This window comes from Calonectris borealis, unplaced genomic scaffold (assembly GCF_964195595.1).
Source record: "Calonectris borealis unplaced genomic scaffold, bCalBor7.hap1.2 HAP1_SCAFFOLD_35, whole genome shotgun sequence".
Classification (NCBI taxonomy): Eukaryota; Metazoa; Chordata; class Aves; order Procellariiformes; family Procellariidae; genus Calonectris; species Calonectris borealis.
In genome coordinates, this window is record NW_027441451.1 from 772,188 (window position 1) to 792,262 (window position 20,075).

A 20,075-nucleotide genomic window follows, 5' to 3' on the forward strand; every position below is an offset into this window, starting at 1 on the left:
TGCCAGGGCCAGCTCCTGGATAGATGGAGAGTCTAAGGTCAGCTTCTGGAGTGATCGCTACTGTATGTGTGCCTATATAGGTGTATGTTTTCCACTAACACAGCCTAGCATCCAAACAGCCCAACCCTTGTTTCTCTTTTCTCCACTGACAGTGGTTTCACTTGGCCTAGAGACCTCCCCAGGTCCCTTCCAGGATGAGCGATTGTGCATTTTCTTCCACCACAGGTCTTTCCTTGATGACGGTAGGGAGAGCACTCAGGTTCCCCAGGACCATGGAAGCAAGCAGACATAAGTTTAGAGCGATCAACCGTGGCTTTTTTGTCCCACTGAAGTCATTGACGCAGGGCTGCTAGGCAGGTAACCCCAAGCAGGTCTCATCGTATCTGAGCTTAACCTTTGGATTCCTTTTTCCTTCTTTTCCCTCCCAAATTCTTCTCTTTGATCATCCCCAGCTCTGCTCTTTCCCCACTGGCCCTGGCTTTGCTTGCTTTGTGCCTTCCTATAGTGTTTCTAAGAGGGTTGTCGTGCTGATTCCTACATCGGTCAGTACACAACTAGTAAGTCCTTTTATTAGCTGTAGTGTGCTGCAATTTCTTATGCTGTGATCCTGTGTTGATGGTTCACCACAATCAGGGTGAGCCATCTGCACACTAACATTAACAGGTGGCAAAATGGAGCTTCAGTCCAGGGTGACTTGGAGAAACTCTGGGATTCAGCCAACAGAAGCTTCTAAAGTTTTTCAAGGAGAAGTGGCCAGTCCTGCTTCAGGGGGAAGAATAATCCCATATATCAGGGCAGGCTGGGTCCTAACTGGCTGAGCAGTGACCCTGCGGAGAAGGGCCTGGGCACTACGAGAGACACCATATGAGCCAGTGGTGCATGCTCACCATGAACAAGGTCAACTGCATATGGGGCTGCATTAGGAGGAGCATGGCCACCCCAGACATCTTGAGTTTTCATCCCCCTCCAGTGAGCCGTGCTGTGGCCACACCTGGACTAGTGTGTCCCTCTGTGGGAATTCCTGCTCTAGACAGGTGGGGAGGAACTGGACAGTGCCCAGAGGAGGTCTGCACATGTCCTACACTTTAGGCCCCAAACCCCGTCTTTGCAGACCTCTTCCATACCTACTGAATCCCAGGAACATGCTGTCCCTGGAGAACCACTGTGCTCTTCAGGCAGCTCCAGATTCCCCTCCTAGAGGACGGGTGTCCTTAATGTCACCTCTGTGAAAGCCCTAGGTACATCCCTCAGTTACACTCACCATCTTACCTAGCATCAGACACCAGCTGGTGACTCATAAATCCAGTCCTGTGTCTCTAAAAGCTCACAAACAGACACTAAACTTTTTAGTTCTGAACACATGGAGGAAAAGGAGCTTCAGGGGTGCAGTTCCTCAGGCCTCTTTGGAGAAAGAGCCCAGCCTGAAAGCACTGCACCAGCGAGATCCCACTTTATTACAGAGATGACACGAGAGAGGCTAACTCTGAGCCAGTGTTAAACATACTTTTATCAGGGCACCAGGTGCACTTACACATGCAAAGCAGGTACATGACTCAGATGTAGTGACGCAAATGCAAACGTTTGTGTAGGAACATAATAACCATGAACAACAATAATAGCAGCAATAATGATAAATATAATGATTAAAAATACCAAACAAACAAGAAAAAAGGATGGAATCAGGTCTCTGGGAGTCATTTATGGAGAGAGGTCGTAAATTTCTCACTCTTGAAAAATGTCCATGAAATCAGTTTCCTAATGGCATCCTTAAGCTCCTGGTTCCTCATGCTGTAGATGAGGGGGTTCACTGCTGGAGGCACCACTGAGTACAGCACCGCCATCGCTAGGTCTGAAAATGTGGAGGAGATGGAGGGGGGCTTCAGGTAGGCAAACATGATGGTGCTGACAAAGAGGGAGACCACGGCCAGGTGAGGGAGGCACGTGGAAAAGGCTTTGTGCCGTCCCTGCTCAGAGGGGATCCTCAGCACAGACCTGAAGATCTCCACGTAGGACACCACAATGAAAACAAAACACCCAAATGCTAAACAGGCACTAACCGTAATAAGCCCAACCTCCCTGAGGTAGGAGTGTGAGCAGGAGAGCTTGAGGATCTGGGGGATTTCACAGAAGAACTGGTCCACAGCATTGCCATGGCAGAGGGGTAGTGACAATGTATTGGCCGTGTGCAGGAGAGCATTGAGAAACCCACTGGCCCAGGCAGCTGCTGCCAGGTGGACACAAGCTCTGCTGCCCAGGAGGGTCCCGTAGTGCAGGGGGTTGCAGATGGCAACGTAGCGGTCCTAGGCCATGACGGTGAGAAGACAATACTCTGCTGTGATCAAGAAGAGAAAGAAAAAGAGCTGTGCAGCACATCCTGCGTAGGAGATGTCCCTGGTGTCCCAGAGGGAATTGGCCATGGCTTTGGGGAGAGTGGTGGAGATGGAGCCCAGGTCGAGGAGGGAGAGGTTGAGGAGGAAGAAGTACATGGGGGTGTGCAGGCGGTGGTTGCAGGCTATGGCGGTGATGATGAGGCCGTTGCCCAGGAGGGCAGCCAGGTAGATGCCCAGGAAGAGCCAGAAGTGCAAGAGCTGCAGCTCCCGCGTGTCTGCGAAGGCCAGGAGGAGGAACTGGGTGATGGAGCTGCCGTTGGACATTTGCTGTTTCTTGGCATAGGGGTACTGTTCAAAACTGGAATAGACAAGGAAAAATTATGGCAGACTTCTCCAAGCAAAGCCACTCCTTTTTTCATAGAAATCCACCCCCCCCTAAAATTGAAATGCATTTCCTTCTCTGGTTTGTGCTGGCTGAGTGTGCTGTGAGGAGCAGGACCTCTGTCCACGGCCAAGGAGCCAGGTTTCCTCTGCTGCAGTGGGTACCTGGCAGCTGGTTTGTGACAGCTCCGATGTTCCCAAGGGATGTCAGATGTCATCCGCCCTTAATGGAAAAGATCAGTATCTGCACTCATGACTCTCAAGAGCGTGGGCTGCAGAAGAGAGGCTTAGCGTGTCCTTATAAGAATTTTGTCTCTGTTTTTTATTTTCCACCATCACATCTGGTGAGTGTTCTTTTTAGGGGTAGAAATGCTCATTTCTATGACTGAAAATGTGAAGAGTCTTGAGACAGGAGAGGCAAAAGGGCTCAGCTCTCTGTGGCTTAGTGCAGTCAGGTGAGCTGCAGTGTCCATCAGTCTGTTACCCAGCTGCCCTGCTCTTTCCCTTGTGCTGCCTCTAAGATGACTTCACACACAAATTACTCATTAAAAGAAACCAAACCAAACCACTGGGCTCTGATGAAAGCAGGGGAGCACTGTTGCAGAGGGCAGATCTGCACACTCTTCTCTTTCCCACCCCAGAGGTGGAGTTGTGATGGAGAAGGACACCGTCCCTCACAAGAGAAGCAAAGGACTCTGAGCGGAGAGTACTGACCTCCAAGGGAAAGCTCAGCCCTCCCTGGGATCCTACAGGAGAGCTGTGCCTTTCTGGAGGGCAGCTCGCAAGCCCAGCAGGACAGGCAAAGCGGAGGGTCAGGGGTCCTGAAGATGGGATGTCCTAAAGGGAGAGTCAGCTCATTGCCCAGCAGACAATGCCCAGAAGACATCCACAGTGAAGGACCGAATGAGAGCTGCCTTAATGGAGCCTACCCCGGTGCTTGTTTGCAGCTTCCTCCCACCCCCTGCCCAGGTCTCTGCTGCCTGGAGCTGTCCCTGCCGAGAGCTGGTTCCCTGTCCCCACCTCTCCTCCCTGTCGGTGCTCACAGACCCCATCCCACCCGCTGTGTGCTCAGCTCTGCCCTGCAGATCCCTCCCAGCAGGCGGGCACTGCGCAATGTCTTCTCTGTCCATGCAGGCTCTGATGGGATCATCAGACCAACCCTGATGAGGCTGGAGAAGTTGTACTGATGCTGTCTGTAAGCCACGGTGTGTTGATTTCTCATACTCCCTGCTTTATTCACCTCCAAGAGTAACAGATTTGGAAATCCAGTGCCTCCTCTTGACATGAGACATTAATTTCTATGTCCCATTGCCCACCCAGAAACCCCAGAGTACAAGGTGGAAAGAACAGGACACTTGATTTACAGGTAGCCCCTGCCTTGCTGTGCTTCTTCAAAAGTCTTCTGGGAAAGTCCTGTAGTGATCTGAAGATGTGAGCAGGGCTGACCCAGGCAGCAGCCTCTCGACAGCAGAAGGACGCTGCCCTGCTGGGGCTCACTCCTTCCACCCACAGCTTCTCCCCACAGCGCCGTGGGGAGCTCCCCGGGCAGGCTGAGTGCTGAGCCTGGCAGGCGGCAGAGTCCCTGCCCCAGCACACAGCCCCTGGGGTGCAGGGACCCTGCTCGCAAGGACAGCCCCGAGCACCCCTGGTTGCACACCCACAGGCACACCTCCACAACCATCCCTGGGAGAAGGCAGCCCTCATGCCCTGTCCCTCTGATGGTGCGGCAAGGAAGCCCTGCTCTGGAGCACTTCCTCCTCCTCCACATTACAGAAACTGAGTGAGTCCTCCTGACAGAGCCCATAAACTGTCAGATGTACCAGTTTTCGGAGATCCCTCCAGGAACTGAAGCTGCATTGCCCCGCACCCAGAGACTTACCACGTAGAGGGCTGTGAAGATTCTCCCCCAGTGAGCTCTCAGCATCCTCCCATTCCCGACTGCCTTTAACCTCTCTCAGCCTCGCAGGTCTCCTCTCGGTGCCTGCAGGCAGTGCCCCCAGCCCTGCTCCTGGGCAGAGCTGTCTCTCTGCAGCACTGCCCGCTTGCCAGGAGCTCCCTCCATCCCAGGAGCCCAGCCCAGCTCAGCAGCAGAGGACCAGCCCAAGGCACCACTTGCTCTGCCCCCTCGGGGCTCCCTCCACGTGTCCCTGCGCCTCCAGGGAACCTGCTGGGAACAGCCTGAAGCCATCACTGATGGTCCTTCCCTCAGCTGCGGAGAGACACTTCTTTCCAGCAGGGGCATTTCTCCCATCTCAAGAAGAGTCAGCTCCAGGAATCACCTTTTCATTGGCCCATCTGTAGACAGGACACCTGGACAGGGACAGGGAAGGACCTCATTTAGCAGTGCCGAGGGAAGGGATTCAGCCCCCATTCCATGGTTGTGGCCCTGGGGCTAGAAGTGGGCTCAGCTGCCCCCCACGCACAGCACAAGCCCACAAGAGGTGGGATTCCTCTGGCCTCAGCTCAGGTGTGCACACAGCAGACACCTGCATGTCAGCTCCTTCTCTCAGCTCCCTGCTAATTAATGGAGATGGAGGCCAGGGCTGACGTGGTCACATGCAAAGACCTGGGGACATTTGGAGTGCCAGAGGTGGTCCAAGATACCTGGAGCTAGCTGCAAGCTCTAGTGGAGCAATGCTGAGAGACAGGGCAGCATCTGGGTGTGGCATATTGTTGAGAAATAATCAGCGCACTGCTCCGTGGAAGTAGGAAAAAGATCTTACTCTCGCCCATCCGCACAGCTTATATACTACTATTCACTTGTTATCTACGTGCTACAATACTGTCTCTGTGTTTAGCCCTTCTTATAATTTCTGCATCTCATGACAAGCAGCCAATCTTTTGAATTGCTTTGTTTCCAAGGCATCAATCACGGGGGTTTCGGCCACCTGCCTCACTGTTTCCATTTCGGTTTCGGGATCAGCAATATTCACTCCCTTCTTGCTGTTCTCATGGTTTGGGTGCCAGCAAGGCCTCAGCATTTGCCCAAGGTTTGTTCAATGATACAAAGTCAGAACCATCCACTGTTCCTCTTATCCCTACTCCCACATCTCGCCCTTTTTTGTTTGCTGCTTGGATTAACATGACACGTTGTGACGAGCGGTTAATCATATTCTGTACACAGGATAACAAGCATGGAGTGCATAGCAATACACAGATAAAAACTCCAACACACAACAGAGCAAGGCACAAAAGACGCTTAAGCCATCCCGCAAGGCCCCAGTTGCTTATCCAGCTAAAAAAGTCAAAAAACGGATTATTATCGCTAAGAACAACTAATTGCTTAGTTAGGTCTTGCAAATGCTGAATGCTAGCATGAATAGATTCCGAATGATCACTCAAATTCATACAACACATCCCTTCAAAATCTTGGCAACCACGTCCTTGTGCTAGTAATAAAAAATCAATAGCAGCTCTATTCTGTAAGGTAGCGTGACGTACGGAATCAACATCCATAAGAAGGTTGCGAAGCGCTTTACTTGTAGCATTTGTTTCTTTTGCTAACCAGCAGCCGAGTTTATTGAGTGATGCTAGGGCATGAGCTGTGCCTACGCTTGCAATCAAACTGGCCGCAACGCGTTCAGCGGAACTCCAAAAAACAACATTAGAATCACATGTGGAGTCAGAATAAGTTGTACTCCTTTTAGTGTGTGCAAGCACGGAAGCATGATTAAAGGCAAATCGGTATGGATTGAACAATGTCAATTTTCCAAAGGTACAAGGACCTCCATTAGCTCGGCCAGGAATACCCAGCCAGGCTCATTGCCCACAAACCAGAAAAATCGAATCAGGAAGTTCTATAGGGGATGTTCCTGATTGAACCTGCGAACCAAGAGCAGAATTACACCACATGGAAGCATTCTGATATATTCCCACTGGGGATATATCTATGCCAGCGCTGTTCGCGTTGTGCCCAGTTGTGTAATTTACAAAAAAGCATAGCAGTGCTTGCACTACCCCTAAAATATCTAACTCTTGCGGCGGTAAAGGCAAGGCAGGAAAATCATTTACATCGTTAAGATTCTGATACCATGTGGCACTCTTTCCGTTCGATTTGCGCCAAGACGCTTGGCACCACCAGATAGGTTGCCGTGTTCCAGGAGCTGAGCAATCGGGGAGAACCGAATCGTTGTATAAACGTCCCCAACGATCTAGTCCTAACGGTACACCCACCAGACACGATCGGAAAGGGCTGGAAGGCGTAGCGAGCACCAGGCATAGGCTGTCTGTCCCCGTGGTGTTGGCAAGAGTCACCCACACATTTCCGGCTGATGGGAAGAAGGGTGCTCCGTGGGCGATTCCGAGGAGACATATGGTCGCACACAACGCGCGGGGGTCCACCTTGGCCCAGCACCTGTTGACACACAAGCGTACCCTCGTCCCCATGTTATCAATGGTAACGGTAGTCCCCACTCTCCTGTTAGCACGTCTTTCACTTGCACTAAGGGACGAGGCCCCTGCAAGGTATCCTCTTTCCCGAAATGTCGGACTATGGGGGGATCACCATTAGAGAGGCGATTCAAAAAATTGATTACATAGAGGGCTCTGTGAATACGTTCCTGCGGGGTCAGTCCCTCGCTCCCCCTTTGTTGTTTGTGTAACATGCGCTTTAATGTGCCGTGAGCGCGTTCAATAATAGCTTGACCTGTGGGGGAATGAGGGATGCCAGTAATATGGTGGATACCCCATCGCTGGAAAAAGGATTGCGCGCGATGGGAGATGTATGCCGGTCCGTTATCTGTTTTGATCGAACACGGGATACCAAGGGTAGCAAAGGCAGAGGAAAAATGTCTACAAACATTACGAGATTTCTCTCCTGTGTGAACAGAAGCAAAAATACATGTTGAAAAGGCATCAATGGAAACATGAACATATCTTAAACGACCAAATTCTGGAAAATGAGTAACATCCGTTTGCCACAATTGTAGAGCTTGCAACCCGCGGGGGTTAACACCATAAAACCCTGTTGCACTTGAACCCTGACGGTCCGGGCACATTTCTAGTATGGACTTTGCTTGCGCATGAGTAATGTGAAATCAAGGCTTGGGCACTTTGATGAAAAAAGGTATGAGACATACGAGCTTGCTGTAAGGTATCAGGAACCACTACTACGGCAGGATTAGCGGCGGCAATCTGGTCTGCACGTGCATTGCCTTCCGCTAAAACTCCAGGTAAACCTGTATGAGAACGAATATGGGTAATATAATAAGAATTTGATCTATGGTTTAAAAGAGACTGTAACTGAAGGCAGTAAGCAAACAAGGTAGGGTTGGAAATATGCTTCAGGTAAGAATGCTCCAGACGAGTAACCAATCCTGTAACATAAACAGAGTCAGAAACAATGTTAAGAGCATCAGGAAACAACTGAAAAGCACAAATCACGACATATAGTTCAACAAGCTGAGGTGAACCCGCAGTTTTTTCACAATGGGACTTCCATAACCCATCAGAGGCACGCCAGACAACCACCGCATTCCCGGTCTTCCCTGATCCATCTGTAAAGACAGTTAAAGCATCTGGTATAGGAGTACGTGACTGATGGGACTGCGGAGCTACAGGAACATCTTGGAGAAAAGTCACAAGAGAGGAAGAGGGAAAATGGATCTCCGGTTGCCCTGGATATCCAGCTAAGGCTATTTGAAAATTAACATCTGATTGTAGGAGCCAATTTAGATGCTGCTTTGTAACTGGCAAAAAAGTCTTTTGAGGCTCTTGGCCGGTAAGTGCCAAGGTCCGTGACCGGCCTCGTTGAATCAAGGAACCGATTAGTTCCGGAAATGTAGTAACAGTCTTTGTAAACTGGTGAGGTAAAAAGAACCATTCTAATATTGACAGCATTTTTTGTGTTTGAAAACAAATTTGCCCCAAAAATGCAAAGGGTTGAAATTTTGCATAAATTATTAATAAACAGAGAGGCTGATTCTCAAGGATTCTATAAGCCTGAGTTTTTGCAATCAGATCAGCAACTCGTGAAAGAGTTTCCTTACACTCTGAGGTAAGAGAACGTGGGGAGGCGATATGTGGATCACCTTGCAATAGCTGAAAAAGTGGGTGTAACAATTCTGTAGAAAATCCCAAAAGAGGCCGAAGCCAATTTAGAGTTCCCAGCAATTTCTGCACATCATTTAAAATTGTAATGTGCGGTACCAGTTTCATGGGTTGCGGCCTGATGCATTGATCATAAATTTTCCACCCCAGGTAATGCCAAGGGGCTGATTTTTGGATCTTTTCAGCAGCGACGTCTAAGCCGGCTGCTGTCACGGCAGCAATTACTGATTGTACAACAATGTCATTACCTGATACAGTTGAAGTGGCGACTAATATGTCATCCATATAATGATAGACGACAGCAGAGGGATGCTGTAATCGAACAGGTGCTAAGGCCTGAGCAACGAACCATTGACAAATAGCAGGACTGTTACGCATGCCTTGCGGCAACACTGTCCAATGATACCGACAGTGAGGAGCAGCGGCATTAATAGAGGGTACAGAAAATGCAAAACGAGGGGCATCTGCTTCATGCAGAGGAATTGTGAAAAAACAGTCTTTTAAATCAATTACAGTCAAAGGCCAATCTTGGGGCAGCATAGCAGGTGAGGGGAGTCCAGGTTGCAAAGCCCCCATAGGTTCAATGACTGCATTTATTTGACGAAGGTCTTGCAGCAGTCTCCATTTGCCACTCTTCTTTTGAATCACAGACACAGGACTATTCCAGGGACTTGTGGTAGGTACAATGTGCCCATCCTTAAGTTGCTGATCAACAAGGACTTGTAAATGGTGCAGCTTCTCCTGAGAAAGGGGCCACTGATCCACCCAGATTGGCTTGTCGGTAGTCCAAGTTAAGGCGGGAGTTTGCTGCACTGCGGTGCCCCCTATTAAAAATCAGTAACTAGCCGAGCATGCCACTGACTTAAGCAATCGCGACCCCAAAGGGATGAAGGCAATGGCAAAATACAAGGCTTGATGTTAGCCGTACGGCCATCGGGACCAATAGCAATTAAAACATCGCGACTTTGGCGCGGAGCAGAGAGCTCCCCCAACCCCTGCTAAAGCCACAGAAGTTGCCGTGGTGGGCCAATGGGACGGCCACTGCGCAGCAGCAATGACAGTCACATTGGCACCACTATCGAGCATGCCCATAAATTGCTTTGTTCCCAAAACAGCATGGTGCAAGTCACAGGAGAGCATAGGTCGCTCCTTTTGAGTTAGCCGCTTGGCCCACCAGATTTGCGGCTTTCCGATAGAACCAAATCCTCCCGTTCCCCTAACAACGTCTTTTGCATTCCCTTGAACTGCATAAAAAAGAATTAACTCAGCAATATAAGTGTTCGCAGGAACAACACAAGGGGGTGTAGGAGTCCATGCCATAATACATATTTCACCTTCAAAGTCAGAGTCAATAAGCCCAGGCGATACAAACAGTCCTTGAGGGGTGACTGACGACCGTCCTAATAACAGAGCGCTACACCCTGGTCCAATGGGACCATACACCCCAGTTGGGATTACGTGGACTGTTGAATTGGTTAGTTCTACTTGTTTTGCGGTGGCCAGGTCCAAGCCGGCGCTGTGGGCGGTTGCGGCGGAAAGGTCTGTGACTGAGATGGTGGTCGGGAACACTTTTGTCATCGCGCGACCCCTCGCGCTGATCTTCCGGTTTCCCTGCACCCGTTGTGACAGCGGGTGCCCATCTTTATGAAATTTAGACTTGCATTGATTGGCGTAATGACGCCCTTTCTGACAGCGAGGACACACGCCTGGGGTCTTGGCAAAAACAGCGGTACCGCCCGAGGGCTGCAGCATAGGGCACTGTTTTTTCAAGTGCCCCGATTTTCCACATATATAACAAGGACCTATCTGAGCTGGCACATGCAGGGTGGCAAAAGCCTCTGCCAGCATAGCAGACTGGTGTGACTGCGACCCAACATTTTGGCATGCTTTCAACATCTCGGTCACAGTAGGATTGGAGCTCTGAAGAAGTCGCAAAACCTTCTGACAATCTGCATTAGCATTTTCTACTGCGAGCTGCTTAAACAAAAGCTCCTGAGCGGGATTGTTATCAACCTGTTTCTGTATAGTCTCTCGCAAACGGTCTAAAAAAAGCATAAAAGGCTCCTGCGGTCCTTGTCGAATATTAACGAAAGAGTTTTCTTGTTTGTGCGCCTCTGGCACCTTCCGCAGCGCTGACAAGCATAAGTCTCGCACTTGCAGCAACCCCTCTATAGGAATTCGCGCCTGAGCGGAGGGTGTCTGATAGGTTCCCTCGCCAGTGAGAGCATCAACGCCAACGGCCCGCAGGGGAGACCCTTGTGGCAGCTGCAGATTATGCATGGAACGGACGGTAGCTCTCTCCCTCCAATCCGAAAGGAACAGAGTGAACTGCATTGGGGTCGTTATCATCTTTGCTATCAATTTCCAGTCATGCGGGGCGAGCTGCCAGGAGCCTGCAGCACCCTCTCTCAGATTTAAAGTATATGGGGCAGTAAGACCGTTCTCCCGTACTGCTTTTCTAATTTCCTTTATCAACTCATAACTGATAGGCTCCCATCGAGGGGGATGACTCGCAGAAGATATCACAGGACATACTTGCAGGACATCAACGTCCCCCGCCGCCTTCGCTTGCTGCCGAAAGTCAGCCCACCGATCATGAGTGTCCGAGGGGGAAGGGTCTGGTTCTTCTTCCGGACTAACGGGACCCGGATCAAAAGGCACAAACGGACATTCTTTCGGGAGTTCAGTTCCCACTATCGCCTCTATCTTGGCAGGCTCCGATTGTCGTGTGCTCCCACCCGCCTCGCAGGAACTGGGGCAGGCGCGCCGGACCCTACATGCTCCTTCAAAGCTTCAAACAAAGTCCGCCAGGGGGCTAATAACTCGGCAGCAGTCTTGTCATTACGAGTCGCCCTGTCCCATAACCGAACACCAACCGCGTCCCATTTCTCAGGCTCATACATATTTTGAAGATTAAGATCAGGGTCATTATCTCGCGCCCATGCCAGTAAATTTTTCAAATCATAGTCAGCAATATGCTTATGCTGTGGGGCCAAAATCTGTTTCAAGACTTCCAATGCATTTTTCTGTTCAAGGGTCAATGTATTGCCCATGTTGTCCCCGGTCGCTTACCTTCTGTCCGGCAGAGAGGCAATAGTGGTGCACCCAGCGAGCTTCCTTTCAGCTCCTCACAGTTCAGCCGGGCTACGCCACCCAAGCTTCAGGTCCCTGTTCGGGCGCCACACCGAGGTGGCCACTGCCTCTCAGATTCCCAGGGGTAGCTGAAGACCCCACGTGGTACTGGGAAATGTTACCCAGGGCTGACAGGAGCCTTTCTGGAGCAGGAGCTGTGGACAGGCAGGGTAGACCAAAGCATCTCAGTGGAGACAACTCCTTTCTCTCCCTTGAGTAGGAAGGGAAGCCTGGACAATTGCCCCCAAGGTGTCCAGCACTGGAGGAGAATGAGAAATGAGTGGGTCTAGATGCTGCAGAGTCTACTTGAAGATGCTCCTGTAACCCCGCTATGTTGGGACTAGTGCAGATTTGGCTGTTCAAAAGAGAGCATTCCATGCACTTTGCCTCTTTGCTTCCCTCTGTGCATTAAGGGAGCTCATGACTTCAGCGTGTGACTCGCTCTGAGTGAGTATGGAGAAACAGAGTCTGGGGCAGGGAGCGCTTTGGGGGTTCTTGGGGTCTGTGCTTGACACAAACGTGTTTTCTATTGGTCTAAGGCCATGCACTGTGGAAAGTGGACTTCAGAGGAGGTAAGGTGGACTTAATATACAGCAGAGGAGAGTGGTTTATTTTTTATTGAACCATGCCTTCATTTGGTTTTGTTTGCTGGAATTAAGAAACATCCTTCTGTGTCTGCGTGCAGCTCGTTCTCCAAGCAAAGCGGGTGGGAGTTGGTGCCAATGGGCTGAAACACGCAGCTACTGACTGTAGTGGAGAAAGCTCAGGTTTGAACAAAGGTGCTGTAAGTCCCAGGGGGCTGATGGGAGAAATGGTGGGGTTGGAGGTAGGGACAAAGACTGCCAGTCTGACATACAGGGCCTTGACTTCCCTACATCTTCAGCCTCCGTTAGGAGATGCTGAGGATCAATATCAGTTGGAGTTTTCTGGTATCACAGAATGTGTAAGCAGAAAAAGAAGAAGGGGAAAAAGAAGAAATGGTTTCTTACTGATATTTAGTATTGAAAACTTTTCACTTTGACTACACTCCTGAAACCTCTCACATTAACCACACAAGAACAGAGGAATGAAGGAAAGTTATGCCCAGAGACTTGGCTGGGTAGGGCATTTTGCATGTGAATGAGCCCTCTGGTGCCAAGTTCCTGAACTGCAGATACTGAAAGAAGACTGAACTGGCCTCTGGAGAAGGAAAAGCCAGCAGCACGTCTCCAAGTTTCTGCAGGTGTTATTTAGTCCCCCTGAGGGCCATCACTGAAGAGATCATGGAGGGAATGAGATGACAAGGCGACTGTCTCTGGGGGCCGGTGAAGCAGGAACGCAGAGGCACTGCTTACAGGTTGAAGATCAGATGTGCAGGCAACTGTGAAAGGCCTTGATGTGTTTCATCAAGCAGATGCTCAAGCGCTGACCCCCATGCCCTAGGAATGGGGATCCGTTCCCTCCTGCGATGCTCAGGGCTCTTCCAGGGAGCAGGGAGATGTGGGGGGTGCAATGCCGAGGGCAGGGCTGCAGTAGGACTCCTCCCAGGCTGTGTGGAGAGTGGGTGAGGAGGCAAGGAAGTGCTGGGGCTGTAAGGAACTGGTGTCCTCTCAGGGGCTACAGTGGAAGAGACAGCAGCCATAGTCGAAAGGACAAGGATTTCAGTTCTGTTGGGGGGTCCCAGCCCCCACAAAGGGGCCATCCCCACCACAGGCTGTCCTACACTGTTCTGTGCCTGTACCTCTTTCTCTGCAGATTTTAACCACCAGTCCTGCTTCCCCACCTCACTCTCACCCCATCATGTCCCAAGCTTTACTGATGACTTTCTGTCCTCATTGACGAGTTCTTCAAACACAAAGCTGTGGTTTTCTGAGGTTCTGCAATGGCTGTGAGTTCTCCACAAACTGTGCAGCTTTTTCCAAAGCCCTGCTAATGCTCCTCAATCAACCAAAATGTGATGGGACATCAGCCCAGGAGGTTTGTGCGTTCTCCAGGCTCATGGATGTTTGCCTGAGGCCCATCCAAGCGTGGGGAGTGAAGGAAGAAAAGAGATCAAGGTCAGCTCATTGGGCACTGCTGAGCACATTCCCCCCCAGCAGTGGGCATTCCCCTTCTGCCAGGCTGAGCCATGCGCACAGGGTGGAAATGTCTCTATCATCCCTGTTTGTACAAGAAGGGCCTTTCTTCCTGCCATATGCCCAGGACAATCCTCCTCTTCTTCCTCCCCCACCTGCAGACATCAACTGCTGTCCATTGCTGGGCTCAGGCATGGTTGTAAGGATTTGCTAAAGCCATCAGCCATCCCCTTGCTTCTCCCGGACATCCCCCGACCCTCTCTCCCAGACCTACCCATGGCCAATCACTGCTGCCCAGGGCCTCTCGCTCTTCAGAAGAGGCCTTGAGCTTCTTGGTTCTTCCTGGTGCTCATTATAAACTTCCTCGCTCGCTCCAGACCTCATGGTGAGTTTTCTTATCCACAACAGGGCCTTTTTGACCAGCTCTTATGAAACCGTTTTGTGTTTGTGATCGTCTGTGCAGAAAGAGCAGTCACAGAAAAGCACCAAATGGATCAAAACGGATGCTGCGTGAAATGCCATAAAAACCTGCTGAGTTCCCCCCGCGGCTGTGTCTTTCTGGCAAGGAGTCTGTCCTGAGAAGGGGATCCAGCCTCTGCCACTCTGGAGAGGCAAACCAGCAGCGTCCATGCCACCTGGGGAGAAAAAGGGTGACTTGTGCAAGATCGCCCTTCATCTGAACCACTTAGATATGTACTTGGCATGGGGTATCATGCCTTAGAGTGCAAACACCGATCTGATGGGCACTGCCCAGAAGGGCACCCACAGATGCAGACTGCTATGTTGCAGGTGTTTATATTCAGGCAGATTAAACTTTTTAAAAATTTTTTCTTAATTTTTTAAATACTGATAGCCTTAGGGAAATCACACAGACACTTGAAGGATTATTGATGCATTTTAACATGATTATGGACAAAAGGCCCACCAGCTTTGATTGTAATGGGATGCCACAGGCCAAGACTGGATAGTTTGGGCACCGTCCTGGGATCAGGGAAACAGAAGCGTGCTCCCACCTCCCCGACACCCTGCCCTCCTCACTGAGGCGTGTGAGAAACTCTGCCAACGAGGTCTGAGCTCACAGTCGTGACAAGTATCATATGTCTAACTGCAGCCAACGTTGTCCTGCCAGCTCAGGATTTGAGCTTCCATCTGAGTCAAAACCCTTTCAGTTCACACTGCCTCCAGCTTCCCTCTGAGGCTGACTGTTGTGTGGCACAACTGTCCCGGCTCTCCAGGCAGGCTGGGCAATGGGTTGATGCCTGAATTGGAAGTTTTCCTCTTCCTGGGGTACAAGACCCTCGATGAGAGAAGGCTGCAGAGGTTTGGGTTGCAGAGGTTTGAAGTAGTCCTTTCAAAATCTGAGCAGGGTGAGCTTTGGAGCCAAGGAAAAATAGAGCAGCTCTCAAGGGTGTTTTTGAATTAGTGGTACACCACCAGTACCTGCACTTCCAGTTCCCAAAGTCCTACCTGTGCTGCAGAGAGCCTGGAGTTGTGAGCTCCCTTCATCTGCCCCGCATGTCAGCATGTGAAATGGAACTAACCTAGTCACAGAGTTGGGTTTGGTTCTCTCCACAGCCTGAAGCACCACATGGGTCAGGAGACAAGCCAGGATACCTGACGAGGACTCACACTTCTCTGCACTTAAAGCTTAGGGTTCCAGGGAATCTCAGGTGGCATGGCATACCGATTCCTGGTTTGAAGGAGCTGGTCAAGTGCCTCGTCTCCATTTCTGTGATGGTGGCTTTGATGCCTGGCTGATGTGCAGACTCTGTACATGGTTGCTGACACCTATTGAGAAACCTGCTCTGAAAGAATTAAAAGGGTAGGCTGTTCTTTTTGGAACGGTGTTAGCATAGTAAAAAAGAAGAACGTGGGTTGGGGCAAATGAAAAGGGATGCCAAAGATGTGGTCAGGGCTGTTTGGGGGTACTTGTAAGGCAGCCCTGCACGTGATGTGAATTATTTCTGGGGTCAGGGAGAACCTGAGAGCTTCCTCTACTCTGAAACCATGAAGGGGAAGGAAAGACAGCATCATCCAGGCTGGAAGGGACCTCGGGAGGTGTCTCCACCAACCTCCTGCTCACAGCAGGGTCAGACCAGATTACTCAGGGCTTTATCCAAACACATCTTGATCACATTCCAGCACAGAGCTGGTGCACGCTTCCTGGGAAACAGCTTCCAGAGTTTGACTATCCTCATGATTGAAAAGTTTCTCCCTTTATCTAGCGTCCTTCCAAGCCCAACCATCCAGCTTCTTTTTTACCCATCTGCTTATACACCCATGCAGACCATAATATCCTCTCCTGGCCACAAGAATATTGTGGGGGATGTTGCTGAATGCCTTGCTGACTTCCAGGGAAAAGACCACCACCGCTCTCACAAAGTCCAGCAGTCCTGTCCTTTCATCACAGAAGGCAAAGAGGCCGGCCAGGCACAATCGACCCTGGGTAAATGCAGTCACCTTCTCTTCCAGACCATCAGAGGTGGGATCTGAGTGGACGTGCTCTGGGGCACAGCCTTTAGTTCCACTGCTCATGCATTGGCCATTTCTGAAAAGTGCAGACCACATTTGGGTGCTGCCAGGCGTCAAGGAGTTCTCCCAGTCTCCGTGACCTTTCAGAGATGATGGAGAGTGGCCTCACTGTGCCACCAGCCTGCTCGCTCAGCTCCCTGGGATGCCGCCCCTCCTGTCCCAGAGACTGGTAAAGATTGCATTAGTCCAAGTGACCCCGACTTGATCCCCATCCACTGCTGGCTGTTCTTCTCCAGATTCCTACCTCGAGTCACAGAGGCCTGGGAGACCTTGCTGGTGAAGACAGAGGATGAGAAGACATGGAGATCTCACCTCTATCCCTATGAAATTCAGCAGTGGCCACACAGTGTCTTTGTTTCTTCTTTAACTCTTCCTCAAGGAGTCAACACTCCTTATGGTGCCCTTGAGTTGCCTTACAGGTCTAGACTCAGTTTCGATCGGGACTATTGCTGTGCCTGGAGGATGCTGTCCTTGAAGAGCAGCTGCACTGAGCTCTGCCACCATGCCTTGGCAGTTCATTCCATCAGTGTCACAGCTCGGTCTCTGACATGAACGGCTCCAGCTCACCGTGTCTGTGGCCCTGGCTGAGGGCATTGCTGCACATCAGGGCTGAAGCACATACGCTGTGGAACCAGGCAAGCTCTGACTTGCCATAAGGGGTCCTGGTACCAAGTGTCCTCGACCCCGTGTGTGCAAAGGCTTTGTTTCAGAGCAGAGACGTGGCAAGGACAAAAGATTGCTGAATGTCTTTGGAGGCCTAGGACTACAAACCCAGAATGCAATGACTAAATTCACCCAAGTGAAGACATCTCCCCCAGCTTGGAGAACTTAGATCCTTTGCTGTAGATTTCCTGGTGTCCTTTGTAATGGGACAAGAAATGCCCAAATTTCTCATGCCCAAATCATTTTCTAATAGGAGAAATGCCCCTGCTGGCAAGAAGCGTGTCTGCAGAGGTGAGAGAGGGACCATCAGTGATGGCTTCAGGCTGTTCCCAGCAGGTTCCCTGGAGGCGCAGGGAGACGTGGAGGGAGCCCCGAGGGGGCAGAGCAAGTGGTGCCTTGGGCTGGTCCTCTGCTGCTGAGCTGGGCTGGGCTCCTGGGATGGAGGGAGCTCATGGCAAGCGGGCAGCGCTGCAGAGAGACAGCTCTGCCCAGGAGCAGGGCTGGGGGCACTGCCTGCAGGCACCGAGGGGAGAGGAGCGAGGCAGAGAGAGGTTAGAGGCAGTCTGGGCTGGGAGGATGCTGAGAATGATCGGGAGGAGAAACCTTCACAGCCCTTGACACGGTAAGTCTCCGGGTGCAGGGCAAAGAAGCTGCAGTGCCTGAAGAGATCTCCAAAAGCTGGCACATGCCACAGCCTATGGGACATTTCCGGAGGTCTCTCCCACCTTCTCTGGTGTGGAGGAGGAGGACATGGTGCAGAGCAGGGCTTCCCTGCTGCACGGTCAGAGGGACAGGGCATGAGGGCTGCCTTCTGCTGGGGGGGACTGCAGGGGTGTGCAGGCAGGGGTGCCCAGGGCTGTCCTTGCGAGCAGGGTCCCTGCACCCCAGGGGCTGTGTGCTGGGGCAGGGACTCTGCCGCCTGCCAGGCTCAGCACTCAGCCTGCCCGGGGAGCTCCCCACGGCGCTGTGGGGAGAAGCTGTGGGTGGAAGGAGCGAGCCCCAGCAGGGCAGGGTCCTTCTGCTGTCGAGAGGGTGCTGCCGGGGTCAGGGCTATGCACACCTCCAGATCAACACGAGGAAACTTCCAAGGGGATGTTTCAAGGGGAAGGTGATGGCAGGGTTTACTATAAAGATAAGGAGATTTCACGAGTCTGTGGTTTCAGTTTCCTACCCTGAGGGCAGGGGACAGAAGAGGAGCAGTGTGGGAGTGAAAGAGAAATAGAGAAGGACCTGTCAAGTTTGAACAAGCTATTGAGACTTCTGAACTGTATCTCTGAGTGGTCAGTAGGTCTGCTAATAGCCTCTAAAGTGTCTTCAGCTACTCCTCTGCCTATGGACAGCACCAGCATCACCTTTGTTGGACCCATCAGGTTGTTCTGACCTTTTGAACCTCCAAACAGGACCTGTGCCCAGGTAGTGCCCTGCAAACAGGCAGGTTTCTGTAGGTGAGTGCACAGAGATTACAATGGGGTTAGTGAGCAGGGAAAAGACATGGGACAGGAAAACACCTCCCAGGAGGAAAACCTCCAGGCAGAAGGGATATGATGAGGGAATGAGAGGAAACCAAAACCAGAAATATTGTGGGAGGGAGGATTCGGAAATCTCCTTATCATCCCCTCCAATGCAGACCCCTTCCTCTGAGCAAGCCCCTTGCCTCCTCTCCCACCCAGCATAGCCCCTGTCCTCAGGGCACTGGGGTCCAAGGCAGGAACCACCTCCTCTGCAGCCAGAGCTCCAGCAGAGCCGTGGGGCAGCTCTCCAGCCACATGCCCAGTTCCCTCTGCAGAGCACAGGGGCTGAGAGCAGCTGCCCGGCAATGGAGGTGTCTGGGAGGTGGCTGCAGAGCTGGGTGCGGGGAACGCTGTCCTGAGTGCCCGGCTGCCTCTGCCCTGGCCTCGCTCAGCCAGACCCTCACCGTCTTCTTCCTTGTTTCTGCACTGCCCTGTGTTACTGTTCTCTTGTTCTTGCTGTCAGGCTCTCTGGGGATGGGAGTTTCAGCTGCAGGGTCACACGCTGATCTTGTGGGTCCTCCCACGCAGGTGTGTCCATGGGAAGAGGTGTCCCAGCTTTCCTCTCCCCTGTGCGGTTGTGGGCAATGCTGTCAGTGGGGATGGGGAATGAGCTGATTTTCCCTTACAGAGATGCCATCATTAGGACAGGTGGCTATCTCCCCAGAGTGGCCTTCCAAGCTGTCAGCTGCCCGGCAGGATGCAAACCTGCCCCGTAGCAGCTTTGTGTTATCTGAAAGCCCCATGGAGATGGCAAAGACTCTAGGACTGAGGAAATGCTCTTGGGTTGGTGAAATGAGCCACGAGTGTCCTGGGCTAGAAGTGGGGTGCTGAGACCTTGAGAAAGGGTGAGACATTTTGTGGTCTGTAGTGGATCCTTCTGCTCTCAGCAGAGTCTGGTTGCTTTTCAGGGTAACATGGGAGTGTAATCGCCCTCCATCTCGGAAAAGTGCAAGCACAGGGAAACTGGGAACCAGGTGGAGGGACAGACCAGCTCCCCTCACTCCGCACTAAGCCACAGGCAATCCTCTTGCCTTATAGGACTCATTGTGTTCTCCCTGAGTGTAACAAAAATGCTGGAGGTTTCTGACATCGAAGAAAACTCCCCAGGGGAGATGGAGGGGGAGCTGTAAAAAAATACAGAACTCTCAAATTGCCTTTACCATGCCGGTTTCTTAGCACTGGGAGTGCAGATGCTGACAGGCCCTTCTGTGTTAGGAGCAGTTTCATTTGACAAAGTCAAACACTTTTCCCATGAATCCATTGCTGCAAAGCAGGGCTGATTTATCAAGAGCCCATGGGCAGAGGCCCTGATCTTCATGACACGCTTGGCCAGCACCAACAAGGGTTCCAGCCACAGACCTGAAGGAAGGTCTCCTAGAAAAAGAAAAGGGTCTCTGTGTGTGAGAGGGCGAGGGTCTATGGGA

The 20,075-nt window shown here is 51.5% G+C and overlaps 1 pseudogene; it reads right to left on the reverse strand.

Annotated features, from left to right (window-relative positions):
• Positions 1-1,694: 1,694 nt before the first annotated feature.
• On the reverse strand, positions 1,695-2,654 carry LOC142076230 (olfactory receptor 14J1-like; annotated as a pseudogene).
• Positions 2,655-20,075: the final 17,421 nt, after the last annotated feature.